Raw genomic sequence first — 25,455 nt, forward strand, 5'->3', positions numbered from 1 at the left:
GCCTAGCGTCACCCTAAATCTACGAGATGACAGTAGCAAGTCACCCTTCAGGATCATCTTGTCCGCATGAAGCTCTTGCCTGACAAAGAGGATACTTGTCCAAGCAGCGTGAAACTCTGCAGTCAAGATCGAAAGCTCAAATAGGTGGAACCACCAGCCGCCAAAAGTTTAGGAATGGTGGTAAAATTCTAATTGGCTTGATTAAATGACTAGAGCAAGAAAATTAAGAAGGCCTAGAGATAAATATTGGGGACTATTGTGCTTTCTCAGTCAAGGCATGCTAGCCTAGTAATCCAACATCAGTGCTCGAATGGTTTTGTTAGCAACTTAGAAATTAAAATTCCCTATAATGAGGTACGTGAAAGTGAAAGTGAAACCTTTTGCTAGGATTACCTCATTGAGGCTTACCATTTTATCAGATTCCCTTGTTATTTATTTCAGGGATGTTTGGTTTGCAATCGAAGTCGAAATCAAAAAGAATATCAGAATGGATTGGAATTGGAATCAACATGACTAAATTTCTTGAAGCATTTGATTTGTAGTCAAAATTGGAACAGAAATTTGAATCCTTAGAAAAGAATAGGGATTGAGTTTTAAATAGATAAATAGGCCATTTTCATTCCACCTCGAAATCAAATTTAGAATGGGATTTCTTCCAACCAAATGGTTGGGATAGAAGTGACCCATTTCCATTTCGATTCCAAATCTTAACTCTTCCTAATCAAACACCCCCTCAATTCATGTATCTTCTATGCTCTGATATATAACAACACTAGAAAGCGTTAACATCAATTTTCTTTCAATCCAGAATTGGTTACTTTCGCTTTGTGTAATAAATCAGGGCATCATAACATCTCTAAATTTCATGACTAGACAAATTAGTTCCTAGAAAAACAATGAGATAGCATCGAGTGACGTTCATTCTCCAAAAGTGAGTCACGTTACCTACTTTTCTATTAAAAACTCATAAAAGAATGATACATGTAAACCGAGATATAAATTTGTTACTCTTGTCGATGTATCTAAGCTGAATCAAATTTTTTTGGTCCAAATTATAGCACTTAGGAGATGTTTGGTTGGGATAATTGAGACCTATAATAGAAATCAGAATGGATGACTCCCATTCCTATTGTTTGGTTGGGAGGAATTTTATTTCGATTTCTATTCCAAAGAGGAATTGGAATCATCCATTTCTTAAAGTCCCGAATCCGGACTCATCCCAATGGATTCAAAATCTCATTCCCATAGAATGAGATAAAAAAAAAAATCATCTTCAGCATCAGGTTCCTGTGATGGTGGTAGTGGTGAGCATGGAAGCGGAGATCGTCAGTGGCAGTGGTGCCCGGGCGGCTGGAGAACCTGGAGGGCGTGGAGATCTGGTGGAGGAGGTAGTGGTTGGCTGGGAGAGGTGACCGAGAGGAGGCGACAGTGGCGGAGGATTTTCTTTTGGCTAGAGTGGATGGAGGTGAGGGAGTCTTAGTCGGAAGAGAGAAGAGGAAAGCTCAGATCTTTAAGGGGAGGAGGCGGTTGCAGCTAGCGAGGTCGTACTCCTTCATGAGGTTGGCAAGGTCTTTATCGGAGGTGATGGAGATCAGGACATCGAGGTCCTCCGTCGATTGCAAGGGAACTTACAGGGGGTCGGGATGTAGGTGCAGGGGCAGGGAGGGAGGTTGGGGGGGGAGGGTTTGTGCGGAGCCGGTCATCGTCGTTGGGTAAGAAAGGGCAGGAGGAGGGGGGGAGGGAGGAAGGGAAGAGTGGGGGGAAGGGGGTTCGGCCGTTTGGTTCATATTATTTTAATTTTGATATATTAAATTTTAATATCATATAATTATGATATATTAAATATAATATGAAACAAATCAATTACTATTGTATGTATAATCATCATAATTTTTTTATAAAATAATATTTTTATAATAAAATAATATTTACTATCTATATTTTTTTAATAATAATTTTTTTTAAAAAAATTAAAGATATTATTATTATATTTAATTTTTATTTAATATCAATTTTTAAAATAATTAATTTTAAAAAAAATTAGTTAAGAATAAAAATAAAAATTTGAGTTGATTCCGATTCCTACCTTAATATGAACCAAATAATAATAATGGGAATCATCTATTTCATTTTTGATTCCGATCATGAACTAAACGCTTCAGAGAATTTGGCCATTCTGATTCTGATTCCAAGCCATTTCGATTCTCATTTCAATTCTGATTCCGATCGCGAATCAAACATCCCCTTAAAGATATTGAAACAACACCGAAACTAAAATTGGATTTAGGATCTGATCAGATCTCCAAACATAACTGGTAAATTGCATGCAAATTAGTGGGGTAGGCTATGAGCACAGCTGGGTTTTGTGATTGGACTAGATAAGAGCAGTGGTAACCATTAATGGAAGAGTGGCCTAGGCCTTATTGAGAAAAGGGCAGGGAAGAAAACATTTCTTGCAACAATGCCAAGAGAAAAAAACCAGGGAGATGAGGGCCATATGATGGATACAAATGGCTCATCTCCCCGTTTCTTTGTTAAAGCTTGAGGAAAATTTTGCCCCTTGACTGCTTCCCACCCTTTCTTCCTCCAACTTGGCAGCTCTATGTATTATGATATGCATAAATTTATAAGGAAGCCTTGCACGACGGAGAAAAGAAAGAGTGAGAGTACTCTTTGCGTAAGCCGTTCTCTTTCTTTGTGGACCACAATTGCCAAGCTGGTACCAAACTATTCTATATTTGAATAATGAACTTTTGACACTCAATGCTTATCTGTAGAACTTTGCTTGCTCAACTTATCAGACTATGTTAACCTATCTATCTAAATTGTATTCTTTATTAGCCAAATGCCAAACATGAAGGAAGGTAGTACACTTATCTTATGGTTAGATGAGAGAACTGATATTTGGTTGGTCTTCGATCGGCGCAATTGATTAAATTGTAAATGTGAGCTTGACTCAAAACTTAATAATGCATGATTATTGTCTATCTACATATTATTAAAATATTTCTCGTTTAACACATCGTAGTGCTTGAAAATGTGCAAATGCTTGTTTGCAAACAAAAAAATCGAGATCTGTCGACAGTGAAGATGATAGTAAAATAAAACTTCTGAAAGAGATGAGATTGGTCAAAGATAAGTATGAAGAGTATGCTAGATAATTGCATATGAATCTTACCATATGTACACCAGTATGCCATTAGAATTGTTTTTCCTGCAAAAAGTCTTAAATTGAAAAAAAAAGCCAATAGTAATTTGAGTACAAAAGATGAAGTTGCTCTCTTTAACACAATATGTAATATATAGCCTGTTAGCGAAAATTTATTCAAAAACTCGATCCATGTCCACCATCCTAACGTATTTCCAACGCCGGTAGAGGTCATGCTATTTTTGTGCCTTGCAAGATGATTGCTTGGAATTTTCAAACAAAATTTGTGATACGTTTGGTCCGACGATCATGAAATATATAAGAGTAAATAATGCATGGTTTGGAAGCATATCCAAGCCTAGGTGCAGTTGCACCGTGCATAGAATCTTATAATAGCTCGATATACAAGCTTGTCAAAAATTAAAATTTTCGACCATTTAGCTCTAAGTTGGAAACTCGAAACATTCACAGTTATTTCTATTGTAGCCACAAATATGACCATTAACTTCCATGAGGAGCTGCATAATTAAAGTTTAACTCATAGTTCCATGTGTTGTTTCCCTTACCATGAGCCCTAGTTTGGCTTTAGATTGCATAAAGAGACATGAGGAGAGTAGCCTAATCAGGCCTAAAGATCCAGCAACTAGGCCTTTGGAATGATCCATGGTGGGAGCCACAAGAAAGGGACTGGTGGGGGCCATGAGCTATTGATCTTTGTGGAGGTTTTTCCCTGCCATTGGTGCACGAAATGCATCCAGCTAGAAACGTTGCGTCTATCTACTCAATGAAAGATGGCCATCATTATTTTATGGCATCCAATGTTATCACTTCTATTGCAAATCCTTCAGCATTCTGATCTTCCTGACGTTATTTCAAATTGAAGAGATGCGACCTGGACGTCATATCCACCTCAGATCCAGCCCATTTTGTGACTTTTGGCATGGTGTGGGTCCTGAACCAAGATCTTTAACTCCAATAAAATCTGGTGAAGATCTAGTACAAGTTGAATTGAACCGTTATTCAAACCTTAATTTGTCCAACTAAACATAGTGAAATTAGTGCGAGTCGGGATGGACTGCTACACCTGAAGAAAAATTTAGAGCCACTGAATATTGATTCAGATCTGATAGTGCATAGACTACTAAACCTAAAGAATAATTTAAACTGTTAAACCTAAAGAATAATTTACAGCCCTCAATATTGGTTCAGATCGCGATGAAAGGAAACCTCGCTGTTTAGGCGAGTGGATGGATTTGAATAAATTGGGCATCAACCTGCATTTTTGTCTCCCATCTATTTCTTAGTCCTAGGCTCCTCCTGCCTAGGCTGGGCAGTAGTTGGATATGGGGATGGAATAACCCTAAGCTTCCTCTAGCTCAAGAAAAGAAAATGTGAAGTTGCAAAATTGTACAGATATCTTATCAACATCTATGTATATATTCAATGTAACATGTGTGATGTGTCTATGTCATTTGAAAGATAGATTTAAACTATTATTTAGCTTTTGGCAATATGTGCCCACGATGTTAATAAGTGGTAGCCACAATAGTGAAAATGAAAATAGTGGTGGTGGAGGTGGCATTAATAGTGGTAGAATGGGTCTTAATGGTGGAGGTAACAAATATGAGTTTTTTTTTTTGAATTTTTGAAAATATTAAAGGCAAAGATTAGTTACTTTTATTTTTCAAGAAATAATGAAAATAATTTTTAAAAATATAAAATAAAAATAATAGTATCATGCAAAATTTTGTATCTTTAATTTTATTTTAAAAATGGAATACAATAGACGAAGGCAATGCCAAAAAAGACCTTAGTTGTCAACAATTAAATTTAAAAGAAAAAAGAGTAAAAAAGGGTTGCATGATGATACAAACTTGAAGGGATGCAACCCCACTAAAAGTTGAGTTAGACTTTGTTTGCTAACTCACTTCCAACTACAAAATATTTGCAAAAGTAATTTTTTGTGGATATATCTTAAATTAATTTGAGAGGCTGTTGCCAACTTGCCATGATCTTTAATTAGACTACTGCGATGATTTTTACCTTATTATTTGCAGTTGGACTTTTCTAGTTATATTTTCTCGTCTTCGACAAATACTTTACCTTATCTTAGAAGTTGAGTCGGGCTTTGATCTGGGCCAACTGCTCTATCGTTCGACTTTTCGCTTCATCTTTTGGTCTTCCTCTTGTTTCCTCCTTGATAAAATGGTTTCCGTAAATCTTTGGATACATTTGTCTCTCTTATGACTGCATCAATGTTTCACCCTTCCCAAGTAGTTGGCACGGCTGCTTTATTTTACACAACACAAAGTTGATTTGATAATCATACAATTTGAAAGGGAAGGATTGAAAAAGTTATCCATGTTCTCCATCAGGTTATTTTTTTTTACAGCTTTTTGGTTCTATCATAAAAGATAAAAAATGGAACATCAGGGACATTACGAGAACATGCTACTCGGAGGGTTGTGGCTAGGGCTCGGGTTGTATCTTTTGTATGGGAGAATTATTGTTCTTCTTTCACAAGGTGAACTATTGGGATTGTAGTTTATATACTTTTCAAAATGCTCAAACCTCTTCATTTCAGTAATAGCACATATCACAAAATTGATGTCATGCTTTGAGAGCTGTGCAAAATAAGATTTCATAGTTTAAAGAAGATCAATCATTCTTTCAAACAAAAGATGCAACCTAAACTCCTTTGGCTAATAAAGTTATTGAGCACATATGGAAGCTTAGAATATTGAAGAGCTAAAGATAACATCCGCTCTTGGAAGTAAATTAGTCAGTTGGTTGGTCAGCAAATGAAGGCCAAACATTTATAGAGCAGTAGTGATTGAAAAGTTCAATTTTCAATATTACTAGCTTAGAACTTTGTGCATCATGTAATTATTTCTTCAAATAATATTTTTATAAATTAAAATCTAACATAATATACAAGACATCATAGATGATATCAAATATTCTAAATAAAAATATAAACTCAGATTGTTTAAATAACATGATAGTAAAAAGGAGCAGAGCAGAGTGGCGAGGAGGGTTAAAGGATTTTTTATAGACCTGGATCCTAGGATTTGGTTGCCCTAGGATCTGTTTTCAGCGAGTAATAACTAATCCTAGACACTCAGGTTACCCATTATTTCTATTGGAAATAAATATTCAAACTTTTCAAGCATGCGAGTGAGAAATCTTTTCAAAGTTCTAGCATTCTATAGCCTACAAAGTTTAAGTTGATATCTGTTAATACTAAACATTTATTGTTCAGTTTCTTGGACTATAATCCAAATGACAGCAGTAGATTTTATTATAAGAATCTATGATTGACTGGAAAGGATAACCAAATCTGAAACATACTGTAACATGAAAAATATATGTACCAATGACATTGACCAATCCAAAAATTAAAATTTTTATTTTTAAAATTTATGCAATACTGTAACATTGAATTTTAATAATTTTTAAATATTTTATATACAACAATCTAATTTTTAAACATGTAAATATATATATAAAAAAATAAATCTAGAGATAAAGAGGAAACTTACCTATTGATTAGATCTAAAATTCTATGATCCTCCCAATCCGATCTCTGGATTTGGTGTTCTCTCGGTGTTGAAGGCTCTAGTACATTAAATAACTTTTATTAATCCTCAATTTTGGAGAAATTAAGATAAATAGAAAGACCTTTAATATAGTCCGGGCTCAGGTCAAGGTTTAGGTCCATATCTGAATCAATTTCTAAATCGGATCTATGTGACTCGGGTTGATCCAAACCTAATTGAATTTAGATCTAATTTCTATCGAGATCAGCTTGATTGACCAGCCTTACTTGAAATTGGGTCAACTCAATTAGGTTAGGTCCCTCTCTCTCTCCCTCTCTCTCTCTCTCTTTCTCCCTTTCTTTCTTTTCTCCATTTTCCCCAAAATTGAAACCCATGGCCTCTCTCGGGTTGTCATAAGGGACGACTGGAGGATGAGGGGTCGATAGTGAGGTAGCCCGAATGACCGACGGTGGTGGCACGATGATGCTCAGGGGCGACAATTCGAGCAACGACAATAGGAAACCCGATAGAAAGAAGAAGAAGATCCGCCTTATCCCATGGCGGTGAACATCGAGGGTCAGAAGGGGGAAGAGGAAGGAAAACTTATCAGGTACAGCGGTGGCGATGACGGCAGCCGATGGGGCAGTTCAACGGATCTCACACCTGAAGAGATATGCTAGGGTTTAAGGAGGAGTGTTAGGGTTTCTAGGGAGGTGGGGGCACTCGACACGGCGGCACAGTGACCACCAGAGATGGGGAAGAAGGAAGAGGGATTTCGATGAGGGTTTGATGGTTTCAATCGAGGTGGGAGGGGTTTGTATAAAAGAGGATGGGAAGGGTTAGGAGAGGTTAATCCTCTTTGGATAAGGTGGGATTCCATCGGTGCATACTATCAAAACTTCTCCCCTATTGTTGGAAACAGAGATGCCCTATTTCAATCGAACTTGGTCTCCTCTTCTTTTTTGTTTTTTTTGGTCCTGGTGAAGTCGGTAAGGGATGCCGGCTTTGGGTTGAAGGATCGATTCTCACATTGCTCTTCTTCAGTAAGCGTCAGAGAGAAAATCAAATGAAAATCCGCTCAAATCCTCCCATAGTTTCACTCCACGCGGCAAAAGACTTTATCCATATGTCAAACGGAGACACATCAACATGGAAGCTCGGTTTTAATATATATACTAGCTTAGAATCTCGTGCAATGCACGACATATATTTATTTTTTTAAAATAATATTTTACAAATTAAAAATTTAATATAATATAAAAGATATCATGGATGATATTAAATATTCTAAATAAAAATATAAATATTTAAAAATATTTAAAAAATATAATATTTAAAAAATATTTTATTTTATTTTATTTAACTATTCTATTCTATTTATTTTATATATATTTTAAATCTACGTCAATTTTGAGGCATAAAAAGGTTGTGTTTCCTAAAGTTATACTTCCTAAGTCATCTACCATAACTTTCATCAGGGTATTCCCATCTTCAGTAGAAAGGCAAGGCATGGAATAGGCTATGTAAGTGCGTGCTTAAAATTTTTTCACCCACATAGAATGCTTTCGTTGAGGAACAATCACTATTAATAATTAACTTGGATATTAAAAATTTGAAAATTCTTAAATTTATCAGAGGAAGATAAATTTGTCATTTATTTTCTATCTTAATAAGGACTCAATTCACTAAAATTTTATATTTTTATTTGATAAAAGTGCTTGATTGTGCTGGATATCGAGGATTTCTTGTTATAATTTTTTAATTTTTTTTGTGCAGATTTTTCCTTTGGTTGGATCCTTTGAAGGTTTCTTTGTAATATATTATATAATTTTCCTTTGGTTTAGTTGGATCTAATGTCTATTGTTGTAAAAAGATTTTTTTTTTTTAGTTTCTTTTGATCGAATTTGACCTTAAATGAAGTGTAATGAGGTTGTTTGCTTATGTTATACAGATTTCTTAGATTGCTTCATCATTTTAATTTATTTTTTATCATTAAGTATTTCCTTGAATTATTTTTTTTATAATTAATGATTCTTTTATTTTTTTTGATTAGTTTTTGTTGTATGGGAAAAAAAAAAGGTGGTTCCTTATTTTTTCTTTGTTGATTTTTGTTTGATTTCTTTAGAAACATAGGATCAACCATATGGAGAGCCGAAAAGTAATTAACAGGGATAACTTTCTGAGTGATGGAATCTTATGGTGCATTTCTCCCTTTCACATGGTAAAGTAATGGCAGCTGTCATGTGCTTTTTTTTTTTCTTTTTTTTAGTATGCGATAACATGGTTTATTACCATATCGAACATGTCATCACAGCCGTCCACCCACCGATCAATGGCTCTCTTCGAAGCCCAAGAAATCGTTACGTCGTTCGCATCCTCTCCTGATCCAACCAAACCTTCTATTCAGGCCAGACGTCGACGGAATCCAATCAAACTCTCCAATCCACTCCGATGTTCGCCCAAAATACAAAATGTTATCCCTATATTGCTGCCACATGGCGGATGAAGGCTTCTCTATTGAGAGGTATATATATATATATATATATATATATATATATATATGATGAGATTTTTTGGTTGATCTTCCTATTTAATTTTTCAATTTTTAAATTCTCAAAACTATATCTATTTAAGTTTGATTTAATTTAATACATCCAATTTATCGAAAAAAAAGTTCAGTTTTTCTCGAGAATATGTAGAGAGAGGTTGCGCGGAAGTTGTGGTAGGATCAATACATAGAAGGTAGTTGGGGCTGAAGATGAGTTGGACCACTTCTAAGCCTAAGCTAGCTTGGAATAGGTTGTTTTTAAGTGTGAGAGGAGATTGGTGGAGAGCAAGAGGGAAGGATAGGAGAGGAAAGATGTGGAAAGTGATGAAATAAGAGGTGAGAAGTGGTAGTGGAGGAGGAGGGCACTCATATCATTAATAGTATACTGTTTTCATATGGGTCAAAGTTGGCACCACACATGTAATGTGTATGGTACCCTTGACTACGACGAACAATGGAGAATTCAGCAAAGAGAGCTAGGCAGAGGAAAAGGGAATATACATGAGCAACACAAGAGGGAGATGGGAATAAAAGGTGGGGCAAGGGCGGTATAAGGGTGGCGATCGAATCGAGTTGGACCGGACATGGGTTGAATCAGACTAGATACGCATCGGGTTGGTTACAAGATAGATCAATAATATGTCAACCCGAATCCGGCCTTGTTAATTAAAAGTCCAATAGAAAGGAATACAATCAATCGTTTCTTAACATTTATGTCCTTGGTTGATATACAGGCAGCCAATAAATCTGGCCAAAACCTTTTTCAGGCGCAGATACTTGAGTTTGGGCCAGGGAAAGCTCATCATATATAGGCCCAAATCCGCAGGAGAGGCCTGTGCGCATCTGCATCGTTAAATCTGACTACCAGAACATGTGTTATATATTTTTCTAAGAAACTGTATGAAAGAAATAGAATGAATGAAAATAATGTGATGAGAATAAATGGAAAAGAGAGAAGGCAACCCTCTCAGATGTATCCATATGCTTTTAAAACTGAAATTTTGGGCATCCATTTATCCCTTTAAAACAACTTAAAAACCTCAAGTTTCAAAGAAATAAATAGTTAGGAAGACATTAGAATCCGTAAATATTGCTAGAAATCATCCTATTCAACCTGTTGGTACTGCTATCAAACACATAAATTCAGTCCAAAATTATAAGAGTAAATGAAATGAAATCCTTAAATGCTCACTAAGATAAATCTGAATATTGTGATGTCATCATTGGCTCTTGTACCATATCATGTGCCCCTGGCATCATTGAACTTGCTGGTTATGGTTAGCCTCAAAAGTTTTACATTTAAAATGGAAACTCCCCAACTGTGCCACTTTTTTTGTTATTGACAATTTTGGAAATGCAGTTACATGAGGAAACTCAAGAGTTAGATTATGAGGTTGTAAGGAATGGTGTTGTCTACATAGTACCTGTGGGAAAGGCCTGACTTTTAAAATCATGGCTTTTAAATCATATGAATTGCTAATGGAGTCATGCACTCAATTCATGTGCTTTTGATGTCATTACAATTTATTTAGAATTTAAATTAAACTATAGTTTATAATTTTATGACAAGAAAAAAAAATTGTGGAATGAAGGAAAGCAATTGTCTGTTTATAAACAATTTTGACAATGTTAATTTAATTTGCTATAAAAACATTCCATTAGACTGTTATATCTCTAGCTAACCATGTTGTTTATTTAAAGTAACTGGAGATGGTAATGATGACTTTACCCCTAGTTAATCTAAACCAGGTCCATGAACAACAAAAGAAAGGTCCAACTTGGTCCACCAGGTCTCGAAGTCTAGTCCAATCTAAATATACCACCAAGTCCAAGAACCACGGCATTTTTTTTTTCGGATGTAATGTGGAGGAAGTGTCTCACTTCCTCCAAAGTTTGTTGATAAGTAAGGTCAAGTACATGTACAAGAGCTTTAGGGGAGAGAAGGAAGGTTAAAAGGGTAGTAGGAAAGAGCAAAGGAAAAGTGAGAGAGTGGGGCACCACTCCCCATACAAGATCGAGAGATTTCTAGAAATAACTATGTGACTATCCGTTGAGTTAGTCGAGCATAGACCGGCCCATAGGCTGAATGAATGAGCTTTGCCAAGGATGGAAGATGTAGAGGTCTATTTTTTTAAGAAGATCCTTGAGTTCGTTTCTTGGCATATATGTGCCATATGTGAAACGTAACAGACATAAATAATTGATCCCATCATTTTCTTACACTCTTTCGGATCCATTTTTTTATAAATAAAAAATTTATCTAAAAATTTATATTTTTTTTATAAGTATTTTTCAGATAATATTTAGATAGAAAAATAATTTATTCATGTTCTTTTATATATTGAAAAATGACTTGAAAATCTATTACCCATGTTCTTTTACATTATTAGTTTTCTGAATAAGTTGTTAAGGTCTATCTATATTTTTCATAATATTTTTTACTATACTCTTTTATTATATAAATATTATTATATATAATAGCATAATATGATATATTATATTATAATATATTATTATTATTATAAATTTAAAGATATTATAAGAATAAATTAAAAAGATTATTTTTTTGATTGATGAGAAATAATTTAGCTACCTCTTAGATGGATAAGATTTTCTCTAATTTGAAGGATAAATACTAAAATTTTTTTAAATATTATTTTTTTTATACTTACTTCCAAATCTATCGTTCTTTCTTACTTATTTTTCAAAACACGGTAGTTTATCTGAGTGGGATCCGATGCGGTGAAATGGCATGTTGAACATGCGATTTCGGATTTGAAATTGTATGTTCAACATGCGATTTTGCTGAGGTGGCACCCTACAGTCGATATTTTCAAATATAAATTAAAAAATAAAAATGCATGTTGAACGTACGATTTCTCTATTTTTTTTTCCTTCTCTCCTTTGTATCTAAGATTTTTTTTCCGCTCCCTTGCACCGAGGGGCGTGAATGAAGGATGGACAAGGTGCGAGCGGAGGACGGAAGGGCCAGGGTTGGGGGAAGGGGTGGTGGTGGTCGCGCGGGGTGCAGGTTTGTCGGGGCCCATGGGGGAGGGGAGAGGGGGGGTTTGGTGGTTGCATAGCGTGCGGTTTCGTCGAGGCTTGACGAGGAGGGAAGGGGGGTGGTGGTCGCATGAAGCCGAGGGTGGATGGTGACTGCGACACGGATGGCAGCGGGGAGGGGCCGTGATGGGTGTGGTGCGGATGGCCGTAGCCTGAGCCTCACGAGGGGAGAGGGAGGCGGCCATAGTGATGGGGTGGAATGAATGTAGAGCACAGGAGGGACGGCATGGAGGAGCGATGGTCGGACGGAGGTGCCGTCGGTGGCGCACCGAAAGGGAGTGGGTGCGGGTCGGCTGCTGGTAAAAGAAGACGGAGGATCGATCGGGGGGGGGTGGGGTGGGAGGAAGAGAAGGGAGAAACAAAAAAAAAATTAATAATAAAATATTATTATTTGATGAATAATAAATTATTATTATTTTATTAATTATAAATTATTATTATTTGATTAATAATAAATTATTATTTTTATTTGATGAATAATAAAATACTATTATTTGATGAATAATAAAATATTATTATTTGATTAATAATAAATTATTATTATTATTTGATGAATAATAAAATATCATTATTTGATGAATAATAAAATATTATTACTTGATGAATAATAAATATTATTATTTGATTAATAATAAAATATTATTATTTGATGAATAAAAAATAATCATATTTTATTATTCATCAAATAATAATATTTTATTATTCATCAAATATTATTCATCAAATAATAATAATAATAATTTATTTTAATCAAATAATAATAATTTATTATTAATCAAATAATAATAATAATAATTTATTTTAATCAAATAATAATAATTTATTATTCATCAAATAATAATATTTTATTATTAATCAAATAATAATATTTTTTATTAATTTTTTTCTTTTTGTTTTGTTTTGTTTTGTTTTCTTTCTTGTTTCTCCCTTCTCTTCTTTCCAGCCCACCCCCCATCTATCCTCCACCTTCTTCTGCCAGCGGTTGACCCGCACCCACCCCCCTCCGATGCACCACCGGTGGCACCTCCGTCCGACCGTCGTTCCTCTGCACCATCTCCCCGGGCCCTAAGTCCGTTCCACCCTGCTGCCATGGCCGCCTCCCTCTCCCCTCGTGAGTCCTAAGCCACAGCCGTCTATGCCGCACCCACCACCGTTCGTGTTACACCCGCCATCCACCCCCAGCTCTGCGTGACTGCCACCCCTCTTCCCCCCGAGCCCTTGCGAACCCGCACGCCGTGCGACCACCAAAGCCCCCCTCCCCCATGGGCCTCGGCAAACCCGCACCCATGCGACCACCACCACCCCTTCCCCTCGGCCTCAACCCTTCCATCCTCCGCCCATGCCCCCTCCATCCTCTGTCTGCACCCCTCGGTCCAAAAGAGCAGAAAAAAACCTCTATACAAAGAAGAGAGAGAAGAAAAAAAAAAAAGAAAAATCGCATGTTGAAGATGTGATTCTAGGTAAAATCACATCTTCAACATGCAATTTTATTTTTTAATTTATATTTAAAAATATCGATCGTGAGATGTCATCTCAGTTTGAAATCGCATGTTCAACATGCGATTTCAAGTCTGAAATCGCATGTTCAACATGCGATTTCAAGTCTGAAATCGCATGTTCAACATGCGATTTCAAGTCTGAAATCGCATGTTCAACATGCGATTTTACCGCATCGAATCTCACTCAGCCAAACTACTGTATTTTGTGAAATAAGTTAGAAAGAGGAGTATATTTGGAAATAAGTATTAAAAAATAATATTTAAAAAAATTATAAATATTATCTATAGAAAAATAATTTATTTATTTTGAAAAATATGAGAATATATATAAATTGATTAATAAAAAATTAATAATTTTTTTTTATGAGATTTATCTACAAAAGAACGGGTTGTATGTATTTTCTTACGCCTCTTAAAGGTCCAAAAACCATTTATGTTAGGAAAGGCGGCCTCTGAGGTTAAGGCATGAGGCAATAGATGCCCAGATTGCTTGAGTGAAGGGACATTTGACGAAGAGAGGGCAGCAAATTCAAATCTGGTACCCAATGGAGGACAACCAGAACTTACTCTCCAACCTTTTCTTGCCAATACTTTCCTGATGTACGGCTTGTTTCTAAAAGCCAACCATAGGAAGGTATTTACCTTTTTGGCACAAGAGCCTTTCAAATGATTTCAGTTCAGATTTAATCAGAGTTGACAGCATTTCGAATCATATTCGAATTGACCTCGAATTTGATTTGATTTGAACTCAAATTAGATCCAAAAAAGATAACTTGAGCCCAATCTTCCTGGGCTTCTATCTCCTGATCTCACGTAGAAAACAGGGGAGGATGCATGAAAATGCATCCCCTTTTCTCTATGTGTGCGTGAAAGATGAGGGGGCACCAATAGTTGGCGCCCCATCTCTTGAGACTCTCTTTCTCCTTTGACTCTTTTTTTTTTTTTTTAATTTGATTAAGATAAGGAATAGGATCTTATCTTAATCTGAAAGGGGCATTGAGGCTTTTGAATTGTGTGACAAAACAAAAGAACTAAGGGAGTGCGCTAAGAAGGATTTCCATGAGTTTTGCTTATGCGAGTTCTCTCTTGCTGCCTTTCCCATCTCAATGCATCTCATCTCTTCCTCTTGATCTCAATGCCCAATATCAGATGAGATCTGATCAATTAAGGGTGTTTGGAGTCGGATAGGGCATTGGGGAATAATTTTTGTACGACAAAAATTAAGAAGGTAGGAGGGTGTGCGTTAGATAGGTGGTGTGGCTTCTTTCTTGGTACCACACATCTTTGTCATCATCCCACCTCTCCTCCTTTCATCTCTACACCATCTCACCACTTGTTCTCAGATCTATTGAGATAGAGAGAGAGAGGAAGAGAAGAAAAGATGTTTTCTTCCTCTTCTTAGTGGTAAGGTTTAGATCTCATCAGATCTGTGCGCAAGGATTTGTGCAGTCTTTGTTTTCTTCGTGATCTCGAAGAAAAGGATCCAGATCCAAATGAAAAGTGAAGCCTGCAAGGTGCTAGCACATCGGTGGTCTCTGTACTTCAATCAGACATCTCCGTGTGGATACTAGCAGAGGCCGAATGCTTGTGCGGCTCAGATGCGAATCCTGGATATCCGTAGGATCCGAACAGATATGGAGATCAGATCTTCGGTTTATATTGTTGACTTTTATTTTTAGATTTCAGATCATGGTGACGTGTTCGTGTGAAAATCTTTATGTGGTTTGCAGATGAGATTTGGTACGTGATTTAAATTAAAAAAAAATTAATTTATTTATTTTTACTATACATAAAACTGGTTTATGAAAAATTTTTAAACTACATATACGAAACCACCCCATTTTCTAATAGGTGGTGCATCGGAGGGGAGTGGGTGCGGGTCGACCGTCGGTAAAGGAAGGCGGAGGATCGACCAGGGGGTGGGGTGGGAGGAAGGGAAGAGAAAAATGAGAAAAAAATAAAAAAAAAGATTAATAATAAAATATTATTATTTGATGAATAATAAAATATTATTATTTCATTAATTATAAATTTTTATTATTTAATGAATAATAAAATATTATTATTTGATGAATAATAAAATATTATTATTTGATTAATAATAAATTTTTATTATTTGATTAATAATAAATTATTATTATTTAATGAAAAATAAAATATGATTATTTGATGATTAATAAAATATTATTATATGATTAATAATAAAATATTATTATTTGATTAATAATAGATATTATTATTTGATGAATAATAAAATATTATTATTTGATGAATAATAAATTATTATTATTTAATGAATAATAAAATATTATTATTTGATGAATAATAAAATATTATTATTTAATGAATAATAAAATATTATTATTTGATTAATAATAAAATATTATTATTTGATTAATAATAAAATATTATTATTTGATTAATAAAATATTATTATATGATTAGTAATAAAATATTATTATTTGATTAATAATAAAATATTATTATTTGATAAAAAATAATCATATTTCATTATTAATCAAATAATCATATTTCATTATTAATCAAATAATAATATTTTATTATTAATCAAATAATAATAATTTATTATTAATCAAATAATAATAATTTATTATGAATCAAATAATAATATTTTATTATTAATCAAATAGTAATATTTTTTATTAATTTTTTTTTTGTTTTATTTTTTTTTTCATTTCTCCCTTCCCTTCTTCCTCCCCCCTGTTCAATCCTTCGTCTTCTTTTGCTGGCGGCCGACCCGCAACCACCCCCCTCTGGTGTGCCACCTGTGGCACCTCCACCCGATCGCAGCTCCTCTGCACCATCCCCCGGGCCTTATGCCTGTTCCGTCCTGCCATTATGGCTGCCTCTCTTTCCCCTCACGAGGCCCAGGCCATGGCCGTCCGCATCACATCCGCTGTCCTCTGTGTCACACCCGCCATCCTCCCCCAGCTCCGTGTGACCACCACCTCCTCCCCCACGGGCCTCGATTAACCCACACCCATGCGACCATCACCACCCCTTCCCCCAAGCCTCGGCCCTTCCGTCCTCCACCCATGCCTCCTCCATCCCTCGCCCGTGCCCCTCTGTACAAGGGAGTAGAAAAAAAATTCTTGATACAAAGAAGGGAGAGAAGAAAAAAAGAAGAAATCACGTGTTGAAGATGCGATTTCACCGTGAAATTGCATTTTCAACATATGATTTTATTTTTTAATTTATATTTAAAAATATCGATCGTGGGATGCCAACTCCTTTTGAAATCGCATGTTGAATATGCGATTTCATCACATCGGATCCCACTCAACCAAACTACCGTATTTTAGAAAATAAGTTAGAAAGAGGAGTAGATTTGAAAATAAGTATTAAAAAATAATATTTAAAAATATCTATAAATATTATTCATAAAAAGGTAACTTATTTATTTTGAAAAATATGAGAATATGGATAAATTGATCCATAAAAAAATTGATCAATTCTTTTATGATATTTATCTACAAAAGTATAGGTTGTATGTATCTTCTTACCCCTCCTAAAGATTCAAAAACCATTTATGTTGGGAAGGGCGGCTCCTAAGGTTAAGGCATGAGGCAATAGATGCCCAAATTGCTTGAGTGGAGGGACATTTGACCAAGAGAGAACAGCAATTTCAAATCTGGCACCCCATGGAGGACAACCAGAACCTACTCTCCAACCCTTTCTTGCCAATACTTTCCCGATGTAGGGCTTGTTTCTAAAAGCTAACCATACGAAGGTATTTACTATTTTTGGCACACGAGCCTTTCAAATGATTTTGTAGAATGGACAGAGTATACCTCTATCGCTAATGATCCATAGAAAGACTCAATAATATATGACTCATTCTTACCAAGTTTCCATGCTGACACTTCAGATGAGTTTTAGGGGGTGGACCGAGGAGGGGAGGCCTTGCAGCTAACCCATTTAGGCTGATTTTGAGGATGAGAGGGGACCAAAAACTCGAATCCGCTATGGTCTTGATGCAGGATCCTTTTCAAGAGTTTGTTGGTAGCTGTCAAGTATAGATACAATCACTTCAGACTGAGTCCTTTTATCATGGTTAGTTGCCGAGCACTGGGTGATAAGATGGCTTAATTCCCCAGGACATCCAGTAGGCAAATGTAATCTAGCTTTCTCCTGGGCAACTAAAACCAGCTTCAGAGGAAATGAGTGAGGCTCTTGCTTGTAGAGATAAATACCAAGAGAAACACCTGCTATGTAGTCGGTGATGATGAAAAAAACTGAAGGTTTGTGTTGCATGATTGCAAAACACAGCAGAGGGTAAGAGACCACACAACAAAAGGCAACATCCTACGGCAGAAATTTACAGCAAAAGTAGATAGACCACGGTGAGAACTAGATGGCATGGGGGACCTGAAGACTTTACACAGCACCAATAGGCTTTGAAGATGATAAGATACGAAACTTCGTTTATCCTCGGAGTATGTTGAATAGGTATTGAGTAAATATCTCAAAATAGTGGGTGCCAAAGGGTTTCTAGTCATTTGGCGGTTCGATGGTGTTGGAGTGACATACTCACCCGATATGTGGCCTTAATCACATGTATGATGAGGAGTGGTGCAAGTCGTTTGAATCGAATATTCTCTAACGAAGTGGGGGCCCTCATGATCATGCCCAGAGAAGGTTGCTATGCTGGTCGTCTCTCTTCACTCTTTTTTTTTTTTATCAAAAAAAAATCTCAAAATATTGTTGAAGCAGCATATTGGCAACGACGGTAAAAGATTGTGATACAGTTGATGAAGTTGAGAACGTAGGCTTTGAAAAGTACCATATGTAGTAAACTCTTGGCTTGATACAGTCATTTAAACACTATGAAGTTGCTGAATATAGGTGCTGTCGTAACACCAGTATCTGGAGCGTAATCCATTGAAGAAGACAACGTAGAGAATATATGTAGAATAAACCAGAGAGTTTGGTGACCCACTCAAGTAGGGATCATTAAAGATGAAGTCTCGTACGTAATCTGCAACTCTTGTAAAGAATAGAAATAAGATAAAACCTACGTAAAGAAAAGTGTTGGGAAAAACTATAACAACCGATAATAAAACCGCAAACTTCTTTTCTTTCTTTGTGTAATTAAATGAGATCTTTCAAAATAACAATAATCTCTATGATCTACTTAAGCAATTAATAAGCAAAAATAATCAACCCACAAAAGAAAATAATTTTGATGTAAATCTTTCATTATTTAGAATAATAGGATTATTACAGATCTTCTCTAAATTAAGTAGAGATTACACAAATATATAATCATCAAGCATAAATCTTGACTTCCACAATAAAAATAATCATCACTAATAAAGCGGATCTTAACAATAAACAGAGATAGAGGACAAATCTCACCTAAAGTATGGATGCTTGAAATAATTAATGAATAAGATTTTTCAAAGATCAAAACCGTTCAACTTGTAGCTCTCGATGTTAGAAATAACATACTGAAATTTCATCAAAATTGACATACAATTAAAAATTCAATCATCTAATAAAATAGCCCTAAAACTCTTTTTTCTTCTTTTTCTTCTCTCTGTTGCTACCACCCATTTTCGCACTTCATTTTTTTCGCACTGCTAGTTTCCACGTGCAATAGAACTTTATAGCTATAAAAAACCCCAAGCACCAACCAATATGAGTCCTACTTGGACTCTTCTCTTTTTTATTTATTTTAAAAGAAGTGTGGGTCCTATATGAAGAGAGACTACACCAATAAATCTCTCCCTCTCAACTCATATGGGAGGTTCCATCAAGCTCAAATATACAGTTCTTATGCAAGGATTTTATCTCCTCCTGTATGGCTTTTAACCACTCTCTCTTTTGTTCATGATTCATGAGCTTTTAGTTGCATTCTGATTCTCTCCCATTAGCGATCATCACATACTCATGAGGAGAATATCTCTGGAAAAGATGATGCTCTCTAGTAGATCTTCTTAACTGAGGCTCAACTGATGGTTCTTGAGGGGCTTGCTCAGTATACTCATCTGATATATCATTATTAGATATGGGCTCATTAACTGCATTACTATCATCTTCCTGTATATCTTCCTCATTATCATTATTCATTATAGTAGGAGGCATTAGATCTAGATCAATATAATTTCTAGTGATAGACTTTGGTTTTTCAATCTTTTCAAAATCTTTAATAATTTGATCTTCTAGAAATACAATATCTCTGCTTCTGATAATCTTTTTATTAACTGGATCCCATAATCTATAACTAAACTCTTCATGTGTATAACCCAGGAAGATAAACTATTTAGACTTTCTATCAAGCTTGGATCTCTTATCTTTAGACATTGAATAAATGCCCTACAGTCAAATACCCTTAGGTGATCATATGAAATATCTTTTTCAATCCATACTCTTTTCGGCACATCACCTTAAAGAGGAACTGAAGGAGATAGGCTAATCAAATCCACTATAATTTTTTCATTGCTTCACCCTAAAAGGATTCAGGTAAGTTAGCATGAGAGAGCATATAACGAATTCTTTCATAAATAGTATGATTCATTCTCTCAGTAACTCCATATATTGAGGTATTTTAGGAATAATTTTTTCAAACCTGATGTCATGATCTCTATAATTTTATTCAAATAGATCTCTGTATTCACCACTAGTATCTGCTCAAATATATTTTAGTGGCTTTTCTATTTCTCTTTCAATACTAGCATAAAAATGATATCAAGCACTTGCTCTTTAGATTTCAAAACAAAAGCTCATACTTTCTAGCATGATCATCAATGAAAGTAATAAAATATAAAGTACCACCAATAGTTCTAGCATCCATAGTGCAAATATCAGTATGAATCAAATCCAAAATATGTGATCTTTTATATGGAAGAGATTTATAAAATGCAACTCTATATTTTTGCTAGTTAAACAATCAGTGAATATCTTCAGAGATGTTCTTTTGATAGGAAAGAGTTTTTTTCTAACAAAAATGTCAAGTCTCTTCTCACTTATATGGCCAAACAGCTTATGTCATAATTCAGAAAAAAAATTTCAGCTATATTCACCTTCACTTTACATAATTTTGCTTGCATTATGTAAAATATGCTTGATTTCTTCCCTCTTGCTATCATTAGAGAACTTTTGGTGAGCTTCTATTTTTCTTCATTGAAGTGGCTATGGTAACCTTCATCATTAAGTATTTTAGTAGAAATCAAGTGGAGGTGGATATCTAAAATATGTCTCACATTTTTCAGCAATAGTTGGTATCTAATACTAGTTTCCAAGCAAATATCTTTCATGCTCATAATTTTAGTTACTCTATCATTTTCCATCATGACACTACCAAAATCACCGCTAGCATAAGATGTGAAGAAGTCACACCGAGAAGTAACAGAAAAAGTGGCACCGAAGTCAACAACCCAAATACAATAATGGCATGTAATGTTCATAGAATTATCATCACAAATAATGATAACATCAACATCAGATGCAACTATTACTATATCATTTTTTTCCTTCTTTTCTTCACCTCTCTCCCTTGATTGCTCTCTTTAAAAAAAATTTTTCACTCCTTTTTCTTGTGCCCTAGCTTGCCATAATAAAAATATTTGATATCTTTTCTAAATTTAGACCTTCTTCTTAACTTATCATGGTTGTTAAAATTTTATGAGTTTTTGATTTTACTCCTTCCCCTCTTTTCTATAACCATTGCCTTCGACTATGTAGTCACATCTTATTCTTTTCTTCTGATTTTCTCATTAAGCATACTATTCTTTACCATTCCCAATATCACTATACCATTGGAAGCTAAATTCTTGAGTGATGTGATTAGAGTTTTCTAACCGTTAGATAGAGAACTGAGCAATAATAATGCTTACAACTTATCTAGCATCATCTTCATAACAGCCAATTGATTTACTACATCCTAAAATCTACTTGATGCTTGGCAACTGAACTTTCCTTCTTATACTTCATATTCACAAAATTTTTGATTATGAATATTTTATTTTATATAATTTTTTGTTTATAGAAGCTCTTCAGTTTCTTCCATAAACTATGAGCATTAGTCTCTACGGTAGTATGATAAAAAATACTATCATCTATCCATTGCCTGATTAATCCAATGATCTTCCTATTTATTTTCTACCATTCTTGCTGAGTTTTTTCACTTGATTTGGCATTATCTCCTTCAATTGAATCATACAAATCTTTGCAGATAATAAATTTTACATACGCAGCTTCCAAATTGAATAATTAAAAGACGTAAGTTTAACCATACTTCCATCAGTATTTCTTCCATTTAATCAACACAAAAAATTCAACCAGCAACAACCTTACTTTGATCTCATTTTATTGAAAAAAACTATAATCACGGACAATAAAACCATAAACTTCTTTTTTTTATGTAATTAAATAAGATATTGCAAAACAATCTCTATAATCTACTTAGGCAATTAATAAGCAAAAATAATCAACCCATAGAAGAAAATAATTTTGATGTGAATGTTCTACTATTTAGAAAAATAAGATTATTGCATGTCTTCTCTAAATCAACTAAAGGTTACACAAATATATAATTATGAAGAATAAATCTTCACTTCCACAATAAAAATACTCATCTCCAATAAAGTAGATTTTAACAATAAATAGGGATAGAGGACAGATCTGACCAAATATATGGATGCTTGAAATAATTAATGAAGAAGATTTTTTAAAGATCAAAACTATTCAACTTGTAGCTCTTGATGTCAGAAACTATACCAAAATTTTATTAGAATTAGAATACGATCAACCATCTGATCATCCAATAAATTAGTCCCAAAACTCTTTTTTTTCTTCTTTTCTCTATTGCCATCGCCCATTTCCCTGCGTTTCTTCTGTGTTGCTGCTGATTTCCACATGTAATAGGACTTTATAACCATAAAAACCTCAAGCACCAACCAATATGAGCCCTGCTTGGACTCTTTCCTTTTATATTTTATTTTAAAAAAATATGGGTCCCACATGAGGAGGGACCACACCAACAAAAAGAAATAATATTGTTAGAATATGAAAAAAATATATTTTTGTATAATAAAGTTTAGAGGTACTAGCATCGAGTGATTCAAGTTTCATATTTGACAATTTGGTCAATAATATGGCAAGATTGATTAAAATTAGAAAAATGGGTGATGGAGCTCCACGTTGTTTACTTATTACCGTCACGTGACTGCACGTGACCCACTAAACAGTCATACATGGCAATTTAAATTTGGAAAGTTCATGATTTCTTCCTTCCCTCCTATTCTTTCTTCCATCCCAAGTTTCAAACTAATTTTTTCTAAGTATTCTTCTCTAGCACCGACTACATCTTCATCCGACAACTTGGTCAGCTAAATCAGCTACGTTCCTAGTCCCCCTTGGAATGCCACCATACCTGTGAAGAAAAGGATGATCGGGTTACCTAAATCGAAGGTTCTATGGCATTTAGAGGTACAGATTTAAAAAAAAAAGGTTTATGATTAGGGGGCATTTGAATTTTTGTATGAATCTTTACATTTGGGAATTTGTATTTTATTTGTTTTATAGGATTTTCATATGATATGTTTCTTTTTTATTTTTTTCCTACATTATGATTGTGGTCCCTAGTCTTTGCTTTGGGATGCATAATGTCTGCTTCTGCATGCTATAGGATTCCTAATGTCTGCTTTCAGTCTATTATAGGACACCTTATGTCTGCTTTTGGTCTGTTATAGGACCCTTGATGTCTAGTTTCACCTGTTAAAGGCCTAGTATATAATATTTCGGTGGATCCCTAATGTTTACACTAGGTTATTATCTAATGGTTTAGGTTGTGTATTATATCTTGCTTAGAAATAAATTAGTGCCTCATATTTACATAAAATTTTTAATCCTTTACAGCATGGATATAGTTGTTACAGTTGTTATCGATCATGGTTGCTCATTTATCAACCATCCTACATTTGATTATATTAGTGGGTTAGTGATAGAAGTAGAGAATATTGATGTAGACAAAGTATCATATATTGATATTATTGATAAGTTAAATGAGTTGGATTATAGTAATATAGAAAAAGTGCACTTTGGGGTATCAGGAAGGGATTTCAAGAATAGCCTTAGACTTTTATATGATAACCAACAAGTTTTTGAGATATTTAGTCATGTGAACCATGGTGGTATAATGCACATGTATGTTGAACATCACTTGGATATACCTAAAGCCCTTGATGCTCTTGAATTTGCAAGTAAATCTAGAAAGGGTGAGAATGTGGGTGCTAGTGATAATGATGCTCAAAATGTAGATAGTGATGGTAATAGTAATGCTCACAGTAGTGGAGACAATGATACTGATAATGATTCTGATAGTGATGGTAATATATAGTAATACTGATTGTGATAGTGATTTTATGAATATGAAGGTGATGGAAGGTTGTAATATTATTAACTCTAAAAGGGATTTTTAGATAGAGATGCACATGTACCAAGACTTAGATCCATCCAATCAGTTCTTGAAGGATACGGCAAAAGAAAAAATGCCTTAATCTGATTATGCTGATTCTGATGGTGATGGTGTTAGGAGAAGCGATGAAAAATTTGAAGAGTTTAATATTGGAACAGATTTAAAGGATCCAAAATTTTTAAATGGAATGAAGTTTGATAATCATAAGGAGTTTAAAGATGTTGTAAAGACATATGGGATATTGAATGGATATAATATTAGATTCAAAAGAAATGCTAGTTCTTATATTGTCACTGTATGTGCTGATGGATGTCCGTGGAGGATATCTACTTCATAGATGAGTACAGAAAAATCATTCCAAATTAACTACTATTGTCCTGGACATAAATGCAGTAAAAGCTATGAAAACTACCAGATAAAGTCCTCATGGCTTGCTAGGCATTACTTAGATAAGTTTAGGAGCAATCCTGATTTTAAAACCAAAGAGTTACAGGATAATGTGCACAAGAATTTAATTGTTAATATTTCAATATACTAGTGTTATAGGATAAAAAAGAGGACACTTGAAAAAATACAAGGATCTTATAAAATGCAGTATGTAAGACTGTATGACTATGCTCAAGAATTGAAAAGGTCAAATCATAGCAATATAATTATTATTCATGTATGGAGGCTACAAGTTGAGGTGAAGCCTATTTTTCAAAGATTTTGTGTATGCTTTGATACATGCAAGGAAGGATTTCTTGGTCGTTGAAGGCCCATAATTTGTTTAGATAGCTGTTTCCTTAAGTTAGTTGCCAAGGACATCTACTAGTAGCAGTTGGGAGAGGTGATAATGAAGGGACATTTCTTATAGCTTGGACAGTAGTCAAAGCAGAAATAAGAGTCATAGGAGTGGTTTTTAAATTTGCTCCAAATGGACATTGGCTTTGTACAAGATAAAAGTTGGATTTTCATGTTAGACCAACAAAAAGTGATGTTAAGAAAATAATTTTTTATTTTTTTAATTATTTTTTATTAAATAATTACATAAACTTGTTCTGTATGTTTTTTTTCTTACAAATGCAGGGTTTGGTACCATACTTTCAGTAGATTTTGGGAGGGGTTGAGCACAAGTTTTTTATGAGATAGTAATTTAAAAAAAATATATAAAAAAAGATTCTTAAAAATGCACTATTGGAGATAGCACTTGCCTACATAATATAAGAGCATAAGAC

This window comes from Elaeis guineensis, chromosome 7 (genome assembly GCF_000442705.2).
Source record: "Elaeis guineensis isolate ETL-2024a chromosome 7, EG11, whole genome shotgun sequence".
Taxonomy (NCBI): domain Eukaryota; kingdom Viridiplantae; phylum Streptophyta; class Magnoliopsida; order Arecales; family Arecaceae; genus Elaeis; species Elaeis guineensis.